The sequence below is a fragment of the Pipra filicauda genome, unplaced genomic scaffold (genome assembly GCF_003945595.2).
Source record: "Pipra filicauda isolate LSUMZ 115617 unplaced genomic scaffold, ASM394559v2 scaffold403_size635245_pilon, whole genome shotgun sequence".
Taxonomy (NCBI): domain Eukaryota; kingdom Metazoa; phylum Chordata; class Aves; order Passeriformes; family Pipridae; genus Pipra; species Pipra filicauda.
This window is the reverse complement of record NW_024104536.1, coordinates 307367-317480: the sequence shown is the minus strand read 5'-3', so window position 1 is coordinate 317480 and position 10114 is coordinate 307367. Positions and strand designations below refer to the sequence as shown.

General features: G+C 39.6%; 1 long non-coding RNA gene across 1 annotated transcript; it reads right to left on the bottom strand.

The window, feature by feature from the left end:
* Positions 1-3663: 3663 nt before the first annotated feature.
* On the bottom strand, positions 3664-9537 carry LOC113999614. The gene is made up of 2 exons (XR_005565031.1): positions 9180-9537; positions 3664-6694 (listed from the first exon to the last, which is right to left on the bottom strand). It is a non-coding gene; the product is annotated as an uncharacterized LOC113999614 (long non-coding RNA).
* Positions 9538-10114: the final 577 nt, after the last annotated feature.

The window sequence follows — 10114 nt, the reverse complement described above, 5'->3', positions numbered from 1 at the left end:
ATTTACAGCTTGTGCTTTGTTGCTGTAAAGAGGTTTTGTGACTTTGTTGGAATAAATATTTTCAAGCATGTGAAGCAAGATGAAAATGCACTGAATTAAGAGTGCCTTTTAAATTTGTGGCTATTGGGAAGAAGATACACATTGCTGTTTTAGTTGATTCACAGTAATTATTAAGATCATATTTTGTGGTTGAGGTGCACAAAAATATCTCGACTGTTGCAGCCTCTTATCTTGAGAGTACAAAGAGCAGTGTCTGTTCCGATCCAGCAAGCACAGCTCCAGCAGCTCAGGCAGTTCTCCAGGTAGGTAAGTAAACAAGGCATGAGTGAGCCCTATAGAGGACAGGGAACATAGCGCAACAGAGGGCTCTGTAAGATGCTTAGAGGGAAAATACATTAACAGTGCATCTGAAGGAAACATTTTTTCTGTCCTTAAAAGTGCTTTTTAGATTGCAACAGGCATTTAAAAAACATCTTGATAAGCTGGGGATTTTGGAATTGGCATCATTATTTGTGAATGAAAACGTTTTCTGGCCTGTTGGGTTTTTTTCCAATGATAACATGAACTCAAAAGAACATCTTGTCATACAGTAATGCTGATTTAGTTTGCAAATAGATCTACTTACCTGTGGATTTATTAATGTATGTGTTACAATCTGTACCTTCCTCCTCTTCCAGATTTTGAGACTTGCTCAGCAAGAGCAACCATTTACACAAGAGTATATTAGCTTTTGCCAAATTTAGAAAATTTTTGTTTGAAGTAGAAATGAGTTGCAATTTGTTGTTATAGTTACCAGAAGACTAGTAAGTAAAAAGACCTCACATGGGCTATTTTCTTTGTAGTTTATCATTTCACATTTTAGCCTGGATTTTTGTCTCTTATTCTACTAAGCAGGTGTTACAGTATCAGTATTTAACATTTTTATTTTGATCATAGAACATAATTTTAAAGCATTTTTGAAAGATCTGGATTTCAGAACCTGTAAGACTTTTCCATTCCTTAGACAAAATCTCCTGTTACAGCTGTGTTGCTGGGTATCCGTCGAAGGGGTCCCGGTCCAAGGGGGGAAGAAGACACACAACACACATGAGGATGGTGAGACAAAGGGATGTCTGCCCGCTCAGCGCAGCAGGCAGCTTTTTTATTCAGTTCTCCCACCTCTACTTTCCCATACACAACACAAACATATTCTTACAACAACATCCAGGAATGCAGCACCTGCACTTAGCCACACAGCTCAAGGCTGTGTCCATGGGAACTATCTAATAGCTCCACTGCTCTCAAGGGAAATGGCCTCTGCAACACTCCAAATCCTTCAAACTTCATTTGTGGGGCTGTGACTTCACCCCACACAGCTGGTGCTCTTCCACATGGTTTTCTCTCATATGAGTAGTTTCATATCCCGATCTACCCTAAATTTAATCACTTTGAGAGGGGCGGGAGGGGGGATGCCTGTCCTGCTATCCTTACTGGAAACCTGACCCCGAGTCTCACTGTTCTGATAGGAATCTTTTGATTTCTGGGGTAAGTGTATCCCTGGCTAATTTCCACCCATTTGTTGTTGTGCCAACAGCATTCTTTAATACAGGTAGCTTTCTTCCTGAGTTCTTAAACCTTATTCTACACTTTGGAAACAATCCTATCTCCTCAGTGTTAATTTTATTAATGGTTTCTTTCCCAAAGATAGGCTTAGCATTCTAGCAAATTCTCTGTCTGCGCCCATTTGAGTTAGTCTACATTGTGCAGGAGTGAGCAAATTGTGCGCAGAGTGTGCATCTTAGCAAAGAGACGTAATACTTGTTTGTTACTTTTGGTAACACCTCATTTCATGCATTAGTTAGCACTTCTGGTTTTTTTCAAGTTTGCAGCACACTGGTGGTTCATAGCAAACATTCCAACTCTTCTTCCATTTCCAACTGTAGAGACCCAAAGAATGCCATTATTCTCTGGCAGAAAAATCTGATTATTTCATAAGTGCATGACCTCGTGCTTTGTGTGTTTGATCCTTTTCTTAGTTTTCTTGATCCTCATCTTTATTTTTGATGCTTCCGACTGTCACATCAGTAAATGTTCTTAAAACATTTCTAGTGGACCATGTCACTGTGCTATGGTCACTAGTGAAAATGTTTATTAAGATCAGCTTATAGGCAAACTACTATTCGCTGAAGTTGGTTACTTCTCTGTCTGGTTTCCACTGAGAATTTGAACCTTGGGAGTTCATTTCAGACCTCAACAGGAGTCAGGATCTCAATGCCATCATCCTGAGCCCTGTGCTAGTCCTGATCTACCAAGCAGATTCACCCCTTCAGCTGTTATTGACACTCACTGGGCCATACATTTTCCTGACCATACACATAAGAAAAATGCTCTAGTGAATGGAGTTCCCCCTGGTCTGTAGTAAACAGGTGTTGATATATTATATACTTCAACTATTAGGCAAAAATTGCAGATTATCTCGTTCTTATTTAATGCTCTGTTGCTGGTGCATTTGATTTTTTTTTGTCCCTACTGAATTCTGGAGTGGTTTGTTAATTTTAATATTTGCTACAAAAGAATGTGATTCTAGTGACCAAATGCTCCTGTAAAAACACAGTGTTATACTCTATCCCTTCTGTCATGAATACCAAACAAAGCCTCATGATAGCTTGAAATCAAATTATAGTAGTTGGAGCAAGACACTGGTCAAATTTTTTAACTACGAACTCTCCAGATCCGTCATTCTGCGTGGTGGGAGTTTGTCATCACTGTAGTGTTGGAGCAGCTTTGTGCATTCTGTAACACAGGTAGCACCTCTCAAGTGTGACCTACCCTTTCTCTCTGCAGAAAGGAGGTGCAAAATGCCTGTTGTCTTGATCTTGTGGGGATGAGCATGGTGTGGTTGCCTGCTTGTTTTAAATGTACGACCTTCTTGGTGACACTGTTAGAAGAGGCAAGTGACAGAAGCGTGCCTGGGAGGGGAAGGTGTTTGGGTTTGCCATGGTCCAGAGTTTCCATGTGAGGTCCCTCCATAAGTGAAGGGGCCACTGTGAAAAGTTTTTCTCTTGTGGGAAGTGTATAGCTATCCTGAGCCCAGATTTTCAGGTATCTTGAAGAAATTGCTTTGGGATCATGGATTTGATTCAAAGCTCCATGAGAGAGCAGCACAGACAGCAGGTGCTAGGTCACTGACATATTTTATTAAAGTCTAGTTGGAAGGAATTTTTTTTGTCGTTGTGTTTAAAAACATTGAATATACACTGCACAATTTTTGCCCTGTCACTAGCAGTCTTTCTAAAGTGCAGGCTACACTGATCAGCCAAAGGCGGGTTGGTCTGTCACCATGACGTTCTGCATTCCTCTGCCTACCACCAACAACTAGAAATGTTTTGTCTTGCTTAAGTCCATTTCAAGTAACAGTTCATGTCAATTTAGCAATGTTCAAACATAAGCTTGCTAATGGTAGTGGCCTGAATTTAGGGAAGGATGGATGAATGAGCAGAGTCTCTGCAGTAATCTTTGTCTGATTAGCAATGTGATTTATGTGTACCATGGTCTTTATTACCCTGATGCATGCACAACAAATGCACAAGAATGACATGTACAGCTGCAGAAAGTAATCCAAGCTATTGTTAGTTATTAATTTAATGTAATCCTCTAATCAAAGATGATACAGTAATGCACAAAAGGACACATGTAAATTTATTTTTGGTATTTTCTGCCATGAAGTTTTTTGTCACATAATCTAAGCAGGGGTTTAAGGTTTTAATGATGTATAGGAAAAGGATTTTAATTATTTAGAAGAAAACATTAGGAATTCTGATATTGTCATGTGTTTAGACACAGTCTCCAATGAAACTGTGGGGACTTGCTACTTCACGTAACTGTACCTTGTGCATCTGATTTCATGAAGAATTCAAGATCAAAGGTCTTGATCAGTCTTAATACTGACATAATTTGTTGATAATAAGAAAATTTGGACTTCTTATCCTTCTAATGAAATGGTGTTGCACACATTGCAAATCTCTGGTAATTTCATTTTCCTGTAATTCCTAAAGAGAATAGGCAAGTAACAGTGCACTGGGGCATTTTATCAGGAAATTGAGGGCCATCTTCACTAGTTCTTCTAGATAGCTTTTCTCCTTCCCTCTGTGTTGTTGTTTTTCAAAATTGCATTTCTTTGGTACCATCTCACTTCTGCAAAAGACAATTTTGTTAAATGTATTCCCAAATGCACTGATGAAGTTAGAACTGTTCGACAAAGGCTTGGAGACAAAGATGCTGCTGTGAAAAATGAGTCTTGTCAACAGAAAACTGATTTGTGATCACCGAATTTGGACAACGTGGTCAATGTTGTATTATCTGTTTGTCTCCCACTTTCATGTGTATCCACTATCCTAAGGGAGTTGTTATATGTCAGGAGCATCTATATGGACTCTGTCAACTCTTCTTTACTGTCAAATTATATCAGAACAGAGACATTTTCTATCTTTCAGCACTATGGCTTTTGCCCAGTGTAACTGGATATCCTGGGGCTTTGTGGCTGGCACGCTGGGATTTGGACATTTAGTTCTTTTTTTGTGCATCTGTACCTGCTTTGTCTTTCTTCTGTGCTTACAAAATGGGAGAAAAGCAGAAAAGCACGGTCTAGTCTTGAGAGGGATGTTATTAGGAGAAACGTGCTAAAAGACTGTAAGAAGCCAAGGATTTAGTAGATAAAATGTGAATTTGCTATAGACTGTTTCTAAAAGAAGTCGTATCTTCTTCCATACTAATAGCTGTGTGGCATTTTGGCACGTAAGTGAAAAGCTGTTGCTCTCTCTGCTAGGAGATCATATTATTTCCTTCTCTTTACTCGTAATGCGTTTACCCTGCCTGTGATTTATGTAGCCAGGAACAAGAACTGAAGCACTTACACAGGGGAGATGTGTAAGTGCTTGCATGGGTTCCTTGTATGTCAGAACTGTTAAAAGCTAATCTTTAGATCTATAACCCATAGGACAGTGTTTCTGAAGAGAACACCTTAAACTTGTTTGTATTTATTAATTTCACTGCTGTGTTATTTCTATCCTGTTTAACAGCTGATATCGTCCCATGTCTTTCAAGATCCCAGGGTTTTTATTGTAGCTGCAATTGTTCTTTTGTTGAGATCAGCAGAGCAGCTGGGCTTCAACAGCAAACAGAGACAGCAGGTCTATTTTAGTCAATGAGCTAATAGTTTATGCGAGTCTAGGAAATTCTGCTTTTTATTAAACTGCATCAGCTTGTTCATACTCTCGTGGACTTGTCATTAATATAATATCCAGTCTTCTTAAAATGTGCACTTCTTGTTTTGTCCTAATCCATCTGTTTGAAAAACAAAAAGTTAAATGGGCTATGAAGTATGTGTGTTGCTTTGATCACAGATTTGGAATTTCCTGCCTCATATAAAGGAGCAAAGATTAGCCTTAAAGATGTAACTTCAGTCTAACACCCAGATCTAACGTTTGCATTGCAAAAGGGGGAACAATCATGTCTTTGCAAGGTATTCTACGAGACCCCTTTTCCAAAGTAGAAAATCTGCACTTCAGATGCTCAGATAAATTGTCTGGGGTGTCCCTTCTTTTACAGGCAGCTGCTAAGACCTAGGAGGGATGCTGTCTATCCTTGTTGCCACTGACTGAAGCATAGGAGGTGACTTCTCAAGTATGTGCTATTTCTGTATAGTCTGAGTTTCATTGTATTAGTTGGGCTGAACATACTACAGGTCATTAGGAAGGGTATGTAATATAGGAAGGTTTAACAGAGGTGCACGCACAGAAATGTCCTGTCCCTCATATAGATGGTATCAGAAAAAATTTCACGTATTTGCTGATGTTCCTTTGCTGCTTGAATATCCAGCAAGAGAAACAGCACCTGAAGAGTAAGGCAAATACTACATGAAACAGGCTAGAAAGCTAGAAGACGAACTCTTCCAGTGAACCATGATGATTGGCTGCATTCTCACTAAAACCCTACCATCCAGGCCTTTTCCTTTCATGCTGTTAATGCACCATGCAAATAATCTGATGTCTGTGTAACCCGTATCTCTTTTGTCAGTAAGAATGTAGCCCTCTAACCTCTGAAAGTCACACCAACTTCCCTGGGCAATTACTTTGGCCATTTTGTGCTAGAAATGGTCATTTAGTACTGCACTAACTTAAAAAAAAAAAAGTTTTAAATTACCCTGAATGGAACTTTAAAAGGTAACAAGAAGGGACCAAAGGGAGAAGAACTAGACTTCAGCTCTCCATATTCTGCATATAACAGAGCCAGAATAACATAGTACCCCATTCTCTCTGTAACAGGAAAAATCCTTTAGACTGGCTCTCCCGTGCAACCACTGCAAAGGCAGTTTAAATACAGCAGAAACAGACTCACTGACAAAGTTGTGAGCAGGTTCTAATTTGCAACATCCTTGTTCAACTCAGGCAGCCAAAAGGTCCATGAGCAGAAGTCACTGCAAATGAGTCCAACCTCCTGGTGATCGTCACTTGTGTAGGTGTTAGTGCTGAACACTTTCTCACCTCCTGGAATGCAGGAGGGCTTTTGCTTTGCAAAGTTTTCAGTTGTTGCAGTTTATCTGAAATTCCCCTGGTCAAAGGTTCATGTGCTTTGTAAAGCTGAGCTTCCAGGCCAGCATGTAGAAGGTATGGAACTGGAACGTATGTGCTCCTGAGAGGTGCCTTTCTAATTCTTCCTGGTGGGAAGGTGGATGAAGAAATTAATAAACATGGATTCTATTATGCCTTTTTAAAAATAGTTTAAATTAAAGAAATACATGTTTAGGGAACAGTAATGGATCCACACACTGCTTAAAAACTGAAACAAACATGAACACTTGCAAAATGACATTAAAAACTTAATTTTAAAACATTTTAATAATTTCACACTAAGGCAAGGAAGTTCCAATTAGAAAACTATCCAGTGTCAGAGGGGCAGCACGGAATGCTGTTGGATATCTGAGCCCTCAGCTGACAAATGGTTTCTAATTTGGGGCCAAATTAAACTCTCATTTACGCTGGCATGTGTCCCCGGGAACTCTTTTCACTTCATCAGGGTACTTGAGTCTTGCCCCTATGTAGCTGAGACCATAAATGAGCCCTTTTGAAGCTTTTTGCTACTGAGAATTCTTTCAGAGCCTCATCATTATTTAAGTTCTTTCCTGAATAATGAACAGGCAGAGACAGCAGAGAGAAAAGACTGACAGGCTGTTATAAAACAATAAAATGACCTGATTCTGACTATATTATAGTTAGCACTCTTCAAGTTAGTCCTTATTGTTTACCTCCCACATTTAAATCCGCTAAACATTGGGAATCCAGAAACTCCAGATTATTAAGGTATTGAATGGACATGATTACAGCATATAGCATTGTGTTATTCCTGTGGAGGCTTTTCAGAATTGTCTTTCAATGACTTCTTTCCAAACCTAAGTAAAACAGATCTTTACAGCTGGACATTTGTGTGGCATACTAGATGCGTTCCATGTGAGTGTGACCTTCAAGCACTAGCTGTTATGGGCACATCTCTTGTGGTTAGCATGATAAATGATGTTACGCTGGCTAATTAAATCAATACATCTCATTAATGTCTTGCAGTTTCTGAATTTCTTGTCACTCTCTAGTCCCATGGAACACTTTCTGTATTTGCTCTTCTCAGATTGACATGCAATTTTTTCAGTCTTTCTCAGCAGAGGTACAGCAATTTCACCTGAAAGTAAGTTTGAGAAGTATATTTAGTATGTCCAATAAGAGAACAGTTGAAAGGTAACTGGTAGCACCTCCTGCTTCCCCATTAAATTTATTTTCACCCTTTCACAAATGGAGGACTCTGTGTCTTTTGGACTAAAGTTACAAGATAAACAATGGGAATAACTTTTTTTATTATTATTCAATGTGTTAGGAATTGTGTTAAGCAGGGAGAGAACAGCTGCTGAGAGATATTACATTAAGGAATGTAAAAAATCCTACAAGGATTTTCGCTCTCTTGCAGCACTGACAAGGATCTGAGTAAGGAATATGGCAAAGAATATTGTCCCCATGCCTATTGTGTGTCTGTCTCTATGCTTCCACATAATAGAAAGCCTTTTTCTGGTCCCTTCTTGACTTTTGCAATGTATTAAAGACCTAATAAAAGAGGTTTAAAACCATTCTACACAAAAAAACCCTGTTTTTCCACAAAAACAGTAGCCTAAATATCTCTCTGAATATGTTAATTGTCTCGGCTATTTTTCAGGGTTTTTTGTCCCCCAATAAATTGTGTTTTCAATACCACCTCAGAACAGAAACAAAAATATTGATGTTTTGGGGTTTTGTGTTCTCTATAAATTTTGTTTTTCTTTTCTCTTCCATCCTTATTTACAATTCTTTTTCAAAGGCCAACAAAAGGGAAGACAAGGGAAGAAATTTCTCCAGTTAAGCATTTCTCTGGAAGAGTTTGGAAGAAGCACATTTCTACAACAGCTAACCAAGAAAGAAGAAACAAAAAAGAGCAACTGCCAATGTTGTAGTCAAACCTAGCTTACCAACAGCTCGTGTCTGGATAGCTTGTTATGATTCAAGTGGATATATTTTAATAGGGGGAAAACCAAAGTTTGTTTGAATGCACTGAATACCAGTAATTCCCCAAGAGAGAGCTTCCTGGCTGTGGGCAAACACTAACCTTGACTTGGACTCTGTGACATAAATGCGTTTGATTGTCACACACTAATGCCCTTGGAGTTGCCCCCATCCCTGCAGCACGGTAGTGTGTAGGAACACAGCTTGGGTTCTCCCTGGGAATCCTGTCTTGCCTTTCTTGATTTGTAATGAGGCAACAGAAAGATTCTGGAGTGGAAACTGTGACAACAGCCCTCCCTGCACCCCTACAGCCACTAACTCCAGACCCCCTGAGCTGTGGTGCAAATGGGAAGGGAAAGGTAAGGAATAAGCAACCAAACCAGTAGATTCGTTAGGATGGAGTGCTGCCAGGGTGAAACACTGGCATGATTACACACACAGCATCTTACTCAAAGACTTGTCCAGGAAGCCTTTTGCAGGTTACTGAAATCTGCTTTTTGCTGAGCCTGGACCTCTTGTGCAGGACTTTTCTTGCCTTCTTTGCACTATATATAGTAGGTATGTTAGCAAAGGCCCTGAATATAAAAGAAGTCCTCAGGTTCTGTTGCTTCATCTACCACTAACCTGTCACATCGTGATTTGTCCTGCAAGAATTGGGGCTGCATTCTGAAATCCAGCTTGTTATCCAGAGGTGATTCAACACAGCTCTCGCCCATCCTTTTCCTGCAGTTAATAGAGCTGTCAGCTCCCCTGTCATTTCCTTGTCATCCTGTCCCGAAACATATAGAAAGCCTTAAAGAAAACCTTAAAGGTCATCCCAGGAGCTTGAAATAAAATTGACCCTTATTCAAAAGTACATGCAAAATAGCTTGGACTTTTCCCTTCAACTGCTATTTATATTTGCCTCTTGTTCCACAGAGAGTTAATGTGTATTGAAAATATGACATTTTCCAGGAAAGTATCTGTTACAGGTGCCAAAGGCTGTTCTGTTGTCAATGCTTTGTGATATTTTCATGGCATGTTGGGAAGAAAGCTTTTTTTCCCTGTCTCCTTCAGTTGCCTTAAGCCCAGCATTACCATCTCATTCAAGAGATGATAATGACTGTGTTCACTTGTTGCATTGGATGTTTGTGCCAAGGGTGTTTATGAATGTTCTAGCTGATTTTAAATACAAACTTCAGTGCCTGGAGACATCTTTGTATTAAAAGCAATTGACTCATCATAACAGGGAAGGAGAGGTTCAGCAGGTAAAGTGGCACTCAGTCAAGAAGGTGCTTCTTGGCTAGTAAAGTACAGGGGATGACAGCTGCTCTGACAAAGTGACATTTGCATCTCCATAGAAGTGAGACTTTCTTAATTTAACTGGAGAAGTGTCAAGATCATCTGCTGAGTAAGTTAGAAGGAAGTAAGTTTCAGATGGAAAGAAAGAAAATTTCAAGAGGAAAAATTAAATCTACTCAGAGCCCCTGGAAAGGACAGTAGTTGTAGACATTGGTGTGGAGGAGAGGTTTTTCTCTAACAAGTGCAGTCTGTGACACATGGTACACAGGGAAACAGTG